Source organism: Rhipicephalus microplus, chromosome 7 (genome assembly GCF_043290135.1).
Source record: "Rhipicephalus microplus isolate Deutch F79 chromosome 7, USDA_Rmic, whole genome shotgun sequence".
NCBI classification, from domain to species: domain Eukaryota; kingdom Metazoa; phylum Arthropoda; class Arachnida; order Ixodida; family Ixodidae; genus Rhipicephalus; species Rhipicephalus microplus.
In genome coordinates this window covers 115970893-115985410 of record NC_134706.1, presented here as the reverse complement: position 1 = coordinate 115985410, position 14518 = coordinate 115970893, and the positions used below count along the sequence as shown (strand labels likewise).

At 43.6% G+C, this 14518-nt stretch overlaps 1 long non-coding RNA gene across 2 annotated transcripts in view; it reads left to right on the top strand.

The window, feature by feature from the left end:
• LOC142767597 (uncharacterized) overlaps positions 1 to 14518 on the top strand; it is a 93591-nt gene that overhangs the window by 28359 nt on the left and 50714 nt on the right. The window contains exons 1-2 of one of the 2 annotated variants that reach the window (XR_012885009.1): positions 3106 to 3176; positions 6530 to 6648. This is a non-coding gene — a long non-coding RNA (uncharacterized LOC142767597). Of the gene's footprint in view, positions 1 to 3105; positions 3177 to 6529; positions 6649 to 14518 lie in introns of those variants that run through there. The other variant, XR_012885010.1, reaches the window with a different exon arrangement.

Here is a 14518-nt window from a genome sequence, read left to right as displayed (position 1 = left end):
CACGCACACACACACACACGCACACACACACACAGACACACACACACACACACACACACACACACACACACAAACATACACACACACACACACACGCACACACACACACACATATATATATATATATATAAATTATGAATTTTAACAGACAATGATACCAAGGAAAGTATAGTGGAGTTAGACTGAGTATAAAGATAATAGTGGAATTACACTGAATTGTAAAGAAATTGTGCAGAAGGAAAAGTGGGTAAAAAGGTAACTTGCCGTGGGCAGGAACAGAACCTGCGACCTTCTGATTCGAATTACGCTTTCGATGCTCAACCACTGAGCAATTACGGTGGCTATCCTGTCAGCCAATTTATTGGGTATATATGGAAATTTACACGTGGGAGCGTCAGTCAGCGACATCTGCAGCCATGTCGGCGAGTGTGGCACACACTTCCTGAGCCTGTGTGGTTTCACGTAGCACGTGAACTTATTACGAGCTGGCAACTGACCAATAGTCTCTCGTATACAACGTAAGCTCCCAAGTCTGACAGTACGAGACCCTCGTTAATGAATAAGAAAAAAAGTGTATACTTAAGGGCTCGGTTTTCCGTGTTTTACACTATATTTATTGAAATATAAGAGACAATAATGACCAGCAAAGTATAGGGCATGTTATTAGACCAGATTGTAAGGTAAATGTGAAGAAATAAAAGTGGGTGAAGGATAACTTGGCGTGGGCAGGAATCGAGCCTGCGACTTTCGAATAACGCGTTCGATGTTCTACCACTGAGCTACCAGGGCGGCTATCCTCCCAGCCACTTTATTGGGTATATATGTGAATTTCAACGTGAGAGTGTCATTCAGCGCCATCTGTAACTACGACGGCGAGTGTGGGACACTCTTTTTGTGCCTGTGTGGCGTCACGCCACGCGTGAACGTATTAGGAGCTGGCAGCTGACCAATAGTCTCTCGTATACAACCTAAGGCACCAAGTCGGCCAGTACGAGACCCTCGTTTATGAAAAAGGAAAAGAGGTTATACTTAAGCGCTCGTTTTTTCCCTTGTTTTGACACTATATTAATGAAATAAAACGGGCAATAATGCCAAGGAAAGTATAGTGGAGGTCATTAGACCGAATTGTAAGGTAAATTTCAAGAAAGAAAAGTGGGTGAAAATATAACCTGCCGTTTGCAGGAACCGAACCTGCGACCTTCAATTAACGCGTTCGATGCTCTACCACTGAGCTGTTCGAGTTCCACCTCGTGCTGCCGCTGTCTTTTCCTTCTAGCCATCGCCGCTTCTCTTTCTTATTTCAGCTGTCGCTCTTTCACCTCTCTTTTTTCTTTCGCCCTCTCAGCTGCCAGCTTTTCTCTCTCCAACTCAGCTGCTTTTTCTTCCTTGGCCCTCTCAGCTGCCAGTCTTTCTCTCTCCGACTAAGCTGCTGTTTCTTCCTTGGCCCTCTGCGCTGCCAACTTCTTTCTCTCAAGCTCAGCTGCTTTTTACGCTTCGGCTCTTTCAACCACCAACCTTTTTTTCCCATCTTAACTGCCTTTTCCTCTTTGGCCCTCTCTTTTTCTTCTTTTTCGTCTGGCTGACTAACCACCGTAGCTCGGTGCCATAAAGACCCATCTTCTCACCAAAGCTAACAACTTCTCGAGATCCATGGTGTCTCGCAAATAAAAACTAGTCGCGTGCACAAAATATTCGGAAACCACCACCGGGCACCCTTCCCAGCTGAAAGCAAGCGACAACAGCAAGACAAGGGAGGAAAAGGGACTTTGCTGAATCACTCACCTGTACGCTTAAGAGGAAGTGGTAGCATATGTGCATAATTTTACCAATCACGAAAGCTTGCACTAGACACAATAGCTCCGACTCATACGGTTCTGATTTTACCATAGAATTTTATAGCCACTGCAAGTGTGTTTTCCTTAGAAGCCGAAACTGTAGAGGTTTTACATTCGAAAACCACCACCGGGCAGCGAGAACAACAAGCCAAGGAAAAAAAGGACTTGGCAGAATTACTCACCCGTACACTTAAGAGGAGGTAGCAGAATATGTACATGATTCGACCAATCACGAAAGCTTGCACCATACACAATAGCTCCGACTCAAACGGTTCCGGTTTTACACCAGAATGTTGCAGCCACTGCAAGTGTGTTTTCCATAGAAGCCGTAACTGTTGGCGTTTTGCATTGTAAAACCGCCATCAGGCAGCCTTCCCAGCTGAACGCAAGCGACAAGAGCAAGCCAAGGAAGCGGCGTTGCAAAGTACAACAGCGCCAACGTGACAACAGCGGGAACACGTTCGCCCGGGCGACGCCCGCTTTCGGTGGTAGTTTCTCTAATGTCACCTCAACTTCGGCGGCGGCGTCTCCAAGCGCGTGTGGCCGCATGTTTCAGCTTAGTACGTTATGCTTCAGTGATACTTTCAGATGAAAATTTTGTTGAAAGACTAGTAGAGCAGATAAGATAGAGCAGTATGACTTTAATTATACATATAATAATGAAATAAAGATCTGCTGCAGCTTCGCTGTTTCAGCTCAGAAATATTATGAACGAGTAGCCTGGCACGTGCTATCACACCCAACCAAGAGCGTACAAAGAACATCAGTGCCGAAAATACTAAGGATAATGACCCAACAGCTTTCAGGAATGTGATTAGGGTTCTGTCGATAGCATTCTTACTGTCTGCATCAATTGTTCAGTGAAGTGCTCAAAATGCCGTCCAGGAATTCTCGAAACAAACAGAGGATGTTCAGGGAATCGGCGACATTTCTGAGAACACTGATAGTTTGTTAGGTTATATGTTTTGTGCATGAAATTGTCACGCTACTGTTGACATGTCCTCGAAACGCTGCAATACTATTCCAATTGATGCAGACCAATAGCACAATCAGTTTGGAATGTACCTTGATTTTATTAACTTTTACTTTTTACTTGAGTACGTTATAGTTCGAAAATCGAATAGAAAACATGAAAATCTGGCTGTTAATTGTTTCCAAAAACGGAGGCCTATTACTTTTCAAACAAAGAAATGCAGTGTTGTTCAATAAATTTTCACAGCTGTTCGTGACGTCTCCGTATATATGTAATGAGCGCTACAAGCGGAATCCACGCTTCAACGAAGGTAGCTCCAGTAAAAAACCCGGCGTACGTAGACTTTTACGTTCCATTACCAGTTTACGGTGAGGCATTTTATACTTTTTCTTTGTATGGCCTTTGCAGAAAGGCGAACTCTAACCTAACCAAAATTATTTTTAAAAAGTGCAGATGTCCTGCCAGTTAGCATATCCACAGAGATATGACTTCTGCAGGGGGCACAACGAGTATTACTGGTTTGTTATTAGCATCTATTCTCTTCGGCTGGAGTTTACTTTTTATTTAGTTACCTGTTGGCTTCAGCTGGAAGCATAAATAATGCTTCACCATACAGTGGAGAAATATATGCTTACTGTGTGTGCCATGATTTGTTTATATTTATCATAATATCAGTAGTTTGCTTTTACTATGAAAATTCGCATCAAGTTGATCTTCGCTCACTTGATCTGAAGTTTTACTGCGTTGTGTAATAAAAGTTATTGAAAGGAAACACCAGTTCGGTGCCAGACATGGCTACATTACGCTGATTGGGAAATTTTAATAAAATGAAGGCTGGTAAATGCCTAGGCTACTCAGCCACTTTCTTTTTGTGCAATCAGGCACATTTTCAATAATCTATTTTCAAAAAAATAGAGGCTCTGACGTCGTTCCAGGTCCTGAATAAATGTTGGGAGTTATGTTACAGAAATAAAAACTTTTGGGATTGTGAATTGTATTTTGAAAAAGCTGGTGTTGCAGGCCTCATTTTACAGATCCCCTAATGCATAACAAGATTCAAAACTTCCATCTGAAGTGAACAGAACAACCAAAAGTTCTCCGCATTCAGAGCAATCTATGTACAACAATGACCAGTGAAATTATATCCACTTGTCATTAGGAAACCGAGACTGGATTCCTTGAGAAAGCAAGTGGGTGAAGGGGAGACAAAAAGTGAGGTGGGCAGATGATATTAAGAAGCTTGCGGGTATAAAGGGGCACCAGCAAGCTTAGGACCGAGTTGACTGTCCGAACAAGAGGGAGGTTTTTGTGTTGCATTGGGCCTTGTCAGGCTCAATATGCTGATATTATACAACCTGAGAACTTGGCTCTCTTATCAGCTCTTTGTGGAAATCTATTGCATGGAATGCGTTACTATGAAAGAAATGTTGGTTAAAGGGGCAAACGCTTAAGCTGCATTGTCAGCATTGGTGTAGCCAGAACGCTTCAAGAGGGGGGTGGGGTGACTAATACGTTCTCATGTGTATAAGAGTATTGTAACGAGCCTAGCCTTATGAAGCAAGAGGTCTCACTGTTTACATGAAACCCCGAGCACCACACTTGAACGTAGCCATTCTTGTCCCTTATTCTCTGCGACCAAAACACCGTGGCTCGCACCCACTTTCTCAACCTCTTCTTTCCGATATTTTTTTCTTTGTCCTTCACATATTTGTCATCCATTTGCTACATTTTCCACCCCTGTACTACTCTCGGCTCAAGGAGGATTAAAAAAATTGCAATTTTTCTTTAATCCTCCTTGCCTCGGCTGAAGCAGCTGGTGAAGAAAGGCCGCGCACAAATCTCGTGGAACATATAGTCGCATGCTAGTGGCGTGGACCGAAATTCGACGTTGGTTCATTTGCCTTTCTGCTCAGCAACAGACATGTCACCGGCCTTAACTGCTTATCGACCCTGTAGGGTCCAAAAATCGCGGTAAGCACTTTCGTACAAGTTGTGTGCGTCGAACGCAAGGTGCCCCATGAGAAAGGGCGTAGATTGGCACTGTTTTGTTAGTTGAGCTTGTGATGCTTGACTGGGTAGTGGAACCACCAGCCAGCTTCCCTCTGGTCGGCCCGATGGCCCGCGCGGTGATGCAGTACCGCCCTTCGGCCTCCGCTCGCAGTGCACAAAGCTCTCCCGTAGAATTACGGCGAAGCATCACGGCCAGTAAAAGTATTGAAGGACTCTGACTATAGTATTCGAAGAGTGTGCGAAAAGAAACTGGTGGTGAGCAGGCAGCAAAGGGGGGGGGGGATAGGGTGAAGCATATGTTTTGTTAGTATCGTCAGGATGACAAAGGAAGTCTGGGTAAGGAGGGGTTCACATTCAATCCCTTTTTGCTCAACCACAATTGCTAGTTGCACAGCTGCAAGTTTTTCTCGTTTTTTAATTATTCCAGATGCAACACAGTTTTTATGTTCATGTTGGTGGCTAAAGCCGAGAACTCTGAAATCCAGGAGAATCCTGTCAGAGTTTTTCACATCACGGCATAGACAAGACGAGCTTTTAGTTATGAATGCTGTAGCTTTACTTTTCAACATGCGTACGATTCACATTGGAACACAAAATACATATGCTTCCAAGGGAAACCAACTTTCGCCACTTTAATACATATGTGATCGATACGCTTAACTCGGTTTTACTGGTGGAGGTCATGAATATTCTTGGGGTTTAACCAAGTAGATTATTCTGGCAGTTCCTGCACCAACACCTTGATGCTGGCGTGATTTCGCGCTAGCCAAAGGTGGTACAATCGATCAAAGTTTGCAAATGGAGAATTAACTTTTCGATGTCGATGTACGAAAGTCGCTAAAGTCGGGAGTGATTAATACTCACGTCAACTGATTCAAAATATAGGATTGTGGAGCGGCGGCTCCTTTCCGCCCGACAAAAGCATTTGGTTCCTGGTTAACTCCGTTCCGTGAAATCGGCCCGTGCTGCAAATATCTCCTGTGTTTCAGGTGAACGCAACGCGGGGTTTTTTTTATGGCATTTACTGTTATTGGGTATAAATTCACGTGGTAATGCCTGTCGCGAGTGTCAACATTCCGAAAGTCAGTTACAGTGAAAAGGCAGGTAATGGTACGCACTACTATGTAGGTCACAACCAACCACAATATTTGGATATCATGCACCACGCAAACACTAAATGACTATGTTCGGCTATACCAGCGTGAACACCCGCAGGAAAAGGTGAGGCAGTAACGTGTGGCTAACCTGCGTAATTTCAGAAAAGCTAACAGAGATTGAACTTGTGTGCACCATCGTTGACAGCGCCACTTACCGAGAATGCCTCACCAGGAAGGGATCCCACAGAGCCTGTCACACAGGGCCTTATCCTTTCGCTGAGTCGGGAAACGTGGGACACTCCAAAGTTTTTTTCCAGTTAACACGGCAAGAAACACGCTTGCATAGCCGCCTAGTCAGTGGATAACAGTACTGCTGGGCGCTATTGCCAGGATAACATCCCGGAATATTCTTCAGGGCGTGATCGACTACAGACATTGCGAATATTCCTGTGTTTTAAGGTGAGAGGTTCTCACACTGAGTGCGACTTCCATCTATGTGTGACCTTAGAATTCATAAAATGCGTTAAAGGAAGTGCCGTCGCTTTGAGCAAAAATCACTATTTTGTGTGGGCGTCGGCCGCAATTCTTTACTTTCCTTTCGTGCATTGTTCCAGGAACTCCAGAAACTGAAAAATGAAGCAAATATTTTTTATGCTTACTACACTAGCTCCTATACTTGCTGCCCTCTCGACTGCGACAGGTATGGAGAAAGTGCTTGTATTTGATGGTGACAGTAAGTACACTTCTAGACACTATTTGTCCTCTAGCATCGTTTTCACTGGCAATATCTTCCACCCAGTGGCATATAGCGTCCTGTAAAACACGAAATCCTGAGAAATGACATAGAGTAATGAGATACAGCAGCAAAGTTCAGTAACACTGCTGATAACCTTTTGTCATATAGGTGGAACCTTGACTTTTTATTTTGCGGTGTCCTTTGCTTTTCCACCTATATTCGCAGTGAAATGTATGTAGTTGGCAGCACTAACTACGTTTTAATAATGGTTTGACTCATGTGTTGCTATACTCTTAACAGAAATGAAAAGGTGGGATAATATAAAACAATTTATAAATGAGCCGTACCTCTCATAAGTCTTGGAAAGCTCCGATGCCCGCTCTTTGTTTTGCAGGGGGGGGGGGTAATGATGTAGAAGGAAAGTTAACTTCATGTTGGCATGACCACATTGAGGCTAGTTACGTTTAGTGATATCTAACGAGCTATACAAACATGAGCTAAATAAATCAAAGCATAATTACTCCTATTTAGAGTGAGTAAGTATTCCTGTGTTCCCACAAATACCAAGCTCGGCACGACGAGCCGAGCTACGCCTAGCTGAAACCAGCCTAAACAGCCTACCTAACGTGAACTCTACGAGGTTGTGGCGTAGGCCTAGGTAGGATTGTTAGGACACCTATTGGAGACCACACCTCTAATAATAAATTGGGCCGCGTTAACTCAGTAGTCTGAATAGGCTATAATCAGGAGCAGGTTAACTTAAAACACAAGCTCACAAAAAACCTAGACGTTATTGTGCAAATTAGGCCGACTTTTATGAAGTGACCTAATTAGTATATTTCTGGCATTTAAGGTAAGTGCGATCAATTACACTGCACTTAATCAATATCTAGCCATGAGTAGTGAGTTACAACATGAACACTTCGTGCATGCTTCGGCACGTTGTCAAAAAAAAGCATGATGCCTAGCGAAGACCGTGCCAGCTGAATTCCACCTAGCTTTACTCTATCCAAGCCCTGCGCGGCTCAGTGCAAGGTGCGCAGTATTCGTGGTGTACAGTTTTGATTGTCAAATGCAAAGAATTTCTTTGCGTACTGTAAGACCGTTTGGCGTCTATCGGCGCATCTATCCATCTAATTAGCCACTTACGTCTGGGTGGTCTCATGATCATCTTCTTAACTTGGCATGAACGTAAATTACTATGGGAGAGTAAGATTGTTGGGCGAATACGACGTGCTGGTCAAGGCATGAATATAGTCACAATGCCGTCACGTACGTCTTCAATTACAAGCCGCGAGACAGCGGCGCATACCCGCGGATGGGTATGTGCCACTGGTTTGCGTCTATGTGTCACAGCTGATTGACTCTTGGTACTTGCCAGGAATGACGATAACACCCATGAGCAATTTTATCGTTTGATCATCAAGAAAAATCTGACATGAATAGTGTTGACCCAAAAATCCAAAGAAATGTCAGGGTTCCACCAGGAAATGAACCGAAGCATTCTGCGTAGCAATCAAGCATTCTACCACAGAGTCATGCATTGTCTCGGAACTGCTTAGAAAATAGACCATAATGCTCGTGAAGCGTCAGTTGTGCTTGCAGTGCAGGCTATCTGATTTTATGAAGCTCACCTATGTACTCTTTCGATAGAGCCATCACGTCGGGCTCACGTCATTTGAAGTTAAACACCATACGCTAAAGTTAATTGATGTAGCAGTGTCCAGGGCTATCATCCTCGCGAGCAACAGCGCTCCATATCAGCTTCTTGCTTTTGGTGGTGCTAATACTCATGTGCTTGTCGCACATGAATATTAGCAACAACAATCTGGAACTCTTCAGCGTATGTCTGTGCGTACAACATTTAGACATAAATTTAGCGTCAATTCATGACGTGTCGCTGTATAAAAGGTTGCGAAACAGTCACCTTCCCTCCTCATGTTTCGCATAACGTCGATGCGCAAGGTACGTGGGATCCACCGATGTTTAAATACGGAGCTGTTAAATGCCCACGTAAAGCGGAGGAGTGGCTGCGGTGTAGGCATTGACGAGTGAAACAATAGAGAGAAGTATCAGTGAAATAGAACATAAAAGGAGAAAGGAAGCTTCAGCCTAAATATATATTTATAGGTTTTCGAATAGAAATAGCGTCTGGACAACTGCACATGCACATAACCCAAACGACATTTGGGTTTTAGGTTTGGGGTGCTATTTCTCGAATTTAGCAGGAGCTCCAAATGTTTTATGTCAGACAAACGTGACGAAACCCACTGAAGTGACGAATCCCAACAAAGACTAGAGTACCCGAAGTGTCGCAGACCCTATTCGAAAGCTCATCGCTCCTGCTTGACCCAAAGCGTCCATATGCAAAGCGCGTTGGGGCCTCAAGCTTTTGGCACCAATATTCAAAATTTCCCTAATGTCACGGCGAAAATACAGAGTCAAAGAACTAGGTACACTCTCGTTTCTTATGGAAGGGAACACGCGAACACTGGTCACGCACTGCCTCAGCTGCCGACAGCACCATGAACCCACATATAAAGAAGGCGTGTTCACTTTTGGCGTCATCTACCAGCAAACAAGACAAGAAGTCACAGCTTTGCCGCAAAGGCAAGGCAACGTACCTGATAGCAACAAATAGGAAGGTCACGCGTAGAACCGAAAGCCACACGAAACAAGCCCTGCGTTTTTCACGCTCAAATGACGCACGGAACGTACTCACAGGTACAGATGCGCGCGAACAAGTCTCAGATCTGCATGCCATTTTTAGCGCGACCTTCCAATTTGTTGCTATCACGTTCCTTTTTCGCCATTGTGGCAAAGCTGTCATTTTTTTATTCTTCCACATGTAACCCCTGCCGATTCAGTTGCAACTTCAGTTAAATGCAGTTTTCGTCGTTAATATGAAACCTTGCCTTACAGGGCCACTCACCAGGTTTGGCCATTTTGAGCTGACAAGCGCAATGTGTAAACGGGGCGTTCACGGTGACGTCTACCAAAATTGGCAACGCTACGCGCAGCGGAAATAAGTCAAATACCAAGATGAACGCTGCTTACCTTTCCTTTCGCTGGCGCGCACCCAGGGATTGAGGGCCTGACGAGCACGTATGAATGGCCCTCCGTACATGGCAGTGCAATTACGTTGGTCCTATACGTAGACGACAGTGCTCCGACGTTGCCAACAGTGGCATGTGACATGGCGAAAATTGTTTAACACGACATGCGTAGTTTACCTAATTTGTTGCTTGAAAAGAATAATAAAATTCTAGGTAAATAATGAGACCCATAAGGCAATATGTGCGTCCTCTTGCGGCTAAAGCTCTTATGAGATCACAACTCAGGTCACGCGTTAAAATAGAAAGAAAACTAGCACCAAAACACAGTGGGGCTCGAAACCCGAGTCCGATGGGTGCTAGCCCACGCCCAGACGCGGTGGTCTAGTGGCTAAGGTACTCGGCTGCTAACCCACAGGTCACGGGTTCAAATCCCGGCTGCGGCGGCTGCATTTCTGATGGAGGCGGAGACGTTGTAGGCCCGTGTGCTCAGATTTGGGTGCACGTTAAAGAACCCCAGGTGGTCGAAATTTCCGGAGCCCTCCACTACGGCGTCTCTCATAATCATATGGTGGTTTCGGGACGTTAAACCCCCCAAATCAATCAATGGGTGCTATCCCACTATTTTATCACTGAGCCACGCTGGTGCTTGTGACTTTTTGGCAAACTTGCCTTAGACAGGCTTGATGTCGGGAAAGCAATTGTGTTGATACGACTTATAAAGGGTTTGAAAAGAGCCATAAAACAACCAATCATCGCACACTACGAATAGCGTAACGAGTGGGCCGTCCAATGCTCCAACCCATTACAAAAGCTTGTCCCTGTAGTAGATGTTGTAGAACCTATATTCGTGGCTCACACTCACCCTGGAGGATTGGCCATGAATCAGGTAGCTTACGAAAAGCACGAAAAATATATAGAAAAAATACTGGCGAAAAGAAAATTAACGGAAATATAGTTCTTATTTACTTTCGAGAAAAAAATGATGGTTTAGTTCCTACTGCCTGAGCAACAAATGATTGGTATAAAAAATTCAATAGCCTACTTGGGTTAACTGAGAACCTTTTGGTATTGAGGTTATTAAGTAAATCTCTTAGACTGTAAAATGAAATTTTGCACGGCCGCGCACACTATCCCGTATCGGAGCCCAGGGGTATGTGCACCTAGGGATAGTAAATTTTACGTTGTCAAAGCTAAGCCGAAGATTCGTAATGGTATTTCTAGTGATAAATTTCTTAATGTTGAAAACTTTCTACAAGAGATGAAAAAGTTCTCTACAGTTTCCTCTTCTCCACAAAAAGAACATAGTGGAGAGGCAGTCAATCCTGCTTTAAACAAATAAAAATTCGATGGAGGAATACGACAGCGTATTCGAGCGATTAAAACTTCCAGGCATCGGTTATGACGTGACGAAGTTTTCCAGGGTGTCATTAGATGCTTGAACTCCTAAGAATGTTTTAAAGATAATGTAGGGAATTCTCGCATCATCATTTGCCTCCGAAATCTAGAAGCTACTATAAAGGCGATTGTAGGGGTAATATTGACAGCTGGTCTGTCTAACACCGCTTTTGCTAGTGCATCAGCCGTTTCATTTAGGTTATGCATCTATGCCCCGGCACACATGCTAATCGTACCTGGGTTAAGCGATTCGGCACTAGGGAGTTCTAGGGAATTCGCCCAATGCTTTCGAATCACCGGATGCCGTGAGCGCACTACAGACCGACAAGCAGTCTGGCAGTCTGTTATTGTTAAGCGGAATTGATTGATGTTGGCACTTTTCTACGAACTAATGCCACGGCTAAAAATTCTGCAATAGAGATATGTATGAAATCTGGATTTTGGATGAAAAAGGACCACTCTATGCAAGGCAGAATATACCGATGCCCCTCTTTTCATCTCTCTGTGAAGCGTCCATTGCAATGATGATGTGTGCTTGCATTCCTAGCGGGTAGTCCGGTAAAGTAGCTCTTAATAAATTACTCGGAAGGTGTTTAGCACTATTAGAGAAAATGTCATCAAAGTATATACGCAGAGAACTTGTCAAGCTACAAATGGGCAGGACTTTCGTAATTTGCTTGGACAGTGGGTCGAGAAGAGACTATACAAACTTTACTTGAGGTATGTGTAATCTAGGCCAATGACAAATAAAAAACAAACCAGGTTGAGCAATGAAAACTGTTTCTTTACGCCTCATAGGAGATTCAAATGTCATTAGGTACATTTGTGCAGTCAATATCTTGAATCTGGTGAAAATTGAGGAAATTCTAGATTCTATATATAAAACGTTATTCGCTACAGATTTAGGTAGCCCTAAGCACATGCGCAGTGCATGTTTCTGCAGAAGAACAGGGGAACGTAGCTAATTGGCAGGTGCCCCGGAGTATCAGACACATCCAAATTCTAGAATCGACCTCACATACATGCGGTATATTGATAATAACATGGCTGTGCGCATTCCTTACCTGTAGCGCATACCCACTTCAACCACGATTCCCCATCGTCGACAGCCACTGCATGAACAATTCCTATGAGATTTCTTGCAAGGGTTTAGTGGATACACGCTTCTAAGAAGCAATGACGCAAAATAGTAAAGCAAATGCCGGCCTACCACCCAAAAGTTTATTATAATTGCCCTAGTGGGTAACAATCTGGCGCACTGGAAGTAGTTACCAGTGAGTACCTTGAAAAGGCGCTGAAAGGCCGCTTTTCTAGCTTTTGCTGTGACTCTGCTGCGGCTTCCGCGCATGCCTGTCGTCTTTTTTTAATTATGAATGAAAAGCATTTTTTGCGAACTTCGGCGACTTTGAGCGTATCTATCTATCTATCTATCTATCTATCTATCTATCTATCTATCTATCTATCTATCTATCTATCTATCTATCTATCTATCTATCTATCTATCTATCTATCTATCTATCTATCTATCTATCTATCTATCTATCTATCTATCTATCTATCTATCTATCTATCTATCTATCTATCTATCTATCTATCTGTCTGTCTGTCTGTCTGTCTGTCTGTCTGTCTGTCTGTCTGTCTGTCTGTCTGTCTGTCTGTCTGTCTGTCTGTCTGTCTGTCTGTCTGTCTATCTATCTATCTATCTATCTATCTATCTATCTATCTATCTATCTATCTGTCTGTCTGTCTGTCTGTCTGTCTGTCTGTCTGTCTGTCTGTCTGTCTGTCTGTCTGTCTGTCTATCTATCTATCTATCTATCTATCTATCTATCTATCTATCTATCTATCTATCTATCTATCTATCTATCTATCTATCTATCTATCTATCTATCTATCTATCTATCTATCTATCTATCTATCTATCTATCTATCTATCTATCTATCTATCTATCTATCTATCCTGCCGTCTATGACTTTTAGCTCTGTTGGCTGTTTCGATAAAGCTATCAATGCCGAAATTGGTAAGGCATAACATGACTGTATGACAAGAATAAGTGACTAGTTATAACACGAAAATAAGGATATGTATGTCATGAATGTGATGATTTAAATTTCATATTCTTGCTGCACTGGCCATGGTTTCATTCACATGAGAAGTTGCAAAACTGGTATGGTATGGCATGACTCGATGGCGAACCCAAACGACAGACCCTAACAAAAATCATGCTAAGTATGTCATGTAACAACATAACGGCATGCCACACTCATGATGGGCTCACGGCTGTTTTGCTAGCTTCGCATACACCAAACTTGGTATCACAAGACGTGAATAGATGACGCAGGTATGTGACTGGTGCAAACATGATAATCATGAGATGCGTGTCGTGTAACAACATGACCACATACCATGCTAACGATGCGATCACGGCCGTTTGGCTAGCTTCACGTATACCAAATTTTGTATTACGGTACGCGAATGAATGACGAAGGTATGTGACTGGTGCAAACATAGTAATCGTAAGATGCGTGTCTTGTAACAAGATGACTTTATACCACGCTCATAATGTGCTCACCGCTGTTTCGCTAGCTTCACCTATACGAAAATTGGTGCTACGTGACGTGAATAGACAAAGAAGATAAATGACACGCCCAAATGTAATAATCATAGCATGCGTATCATGTAAAACTGGACTACATGTTACGCTCATAGCACGCTCTCAGCCGTTTTGCTAGCTACCAAGTTTGGTATTAGGCGATGTGAATAGGTAACGAGGATACGTGACAGGTCTAAACACGATAATCATCACACGGAAGTCAATTAGGGCATAGCTTACCTCTGCTTCGTAGAGTTGTGCTGATTTTGAAGTGGCATAGAAACTTACCTCATTTGTGCTTCACATATCATAGATTCCCACTGTACGTGAGATCTGGAATTTTTTTCGTGAATTGCAACGAGATGTGGGCTAATGGGCTGGCGTTTCTCATGAATGCGTGTGTGCGCATTCAGCGCGTCGAGCAAACGACAGCGTGGAAGCGAAATAACGCTCGTATTCGTTCGCGCAGTCATTGTGCAAATGTATTCTACCGCGTCCAAGCCAGCGTTTCCAAACCATTCCGCAGAAACAGGCAGTAGACCACAAAATAACGCTAGTCCGTATCTGCATGTTACACTGCAAATGTCGTCGAAAGACGATAGTCTTGCGTATAGACAGAGTGGTCAAAACGTTTATTTGATCTTCTGCGAAAGAAAATCAGTGAATGGTATTCTGAAAGCACTGCGTTAGAGTACCTCGAGCGTGCAGCGGAGGCGAACGAACACATAAAGTCAGATCACACGTGAGACGTCAGCGCTATTTGGCACTTATCCTGGAAAATGGGGTGCGCGGCGTGAGCGCCCGTCTCTGAGGTGATAAGGT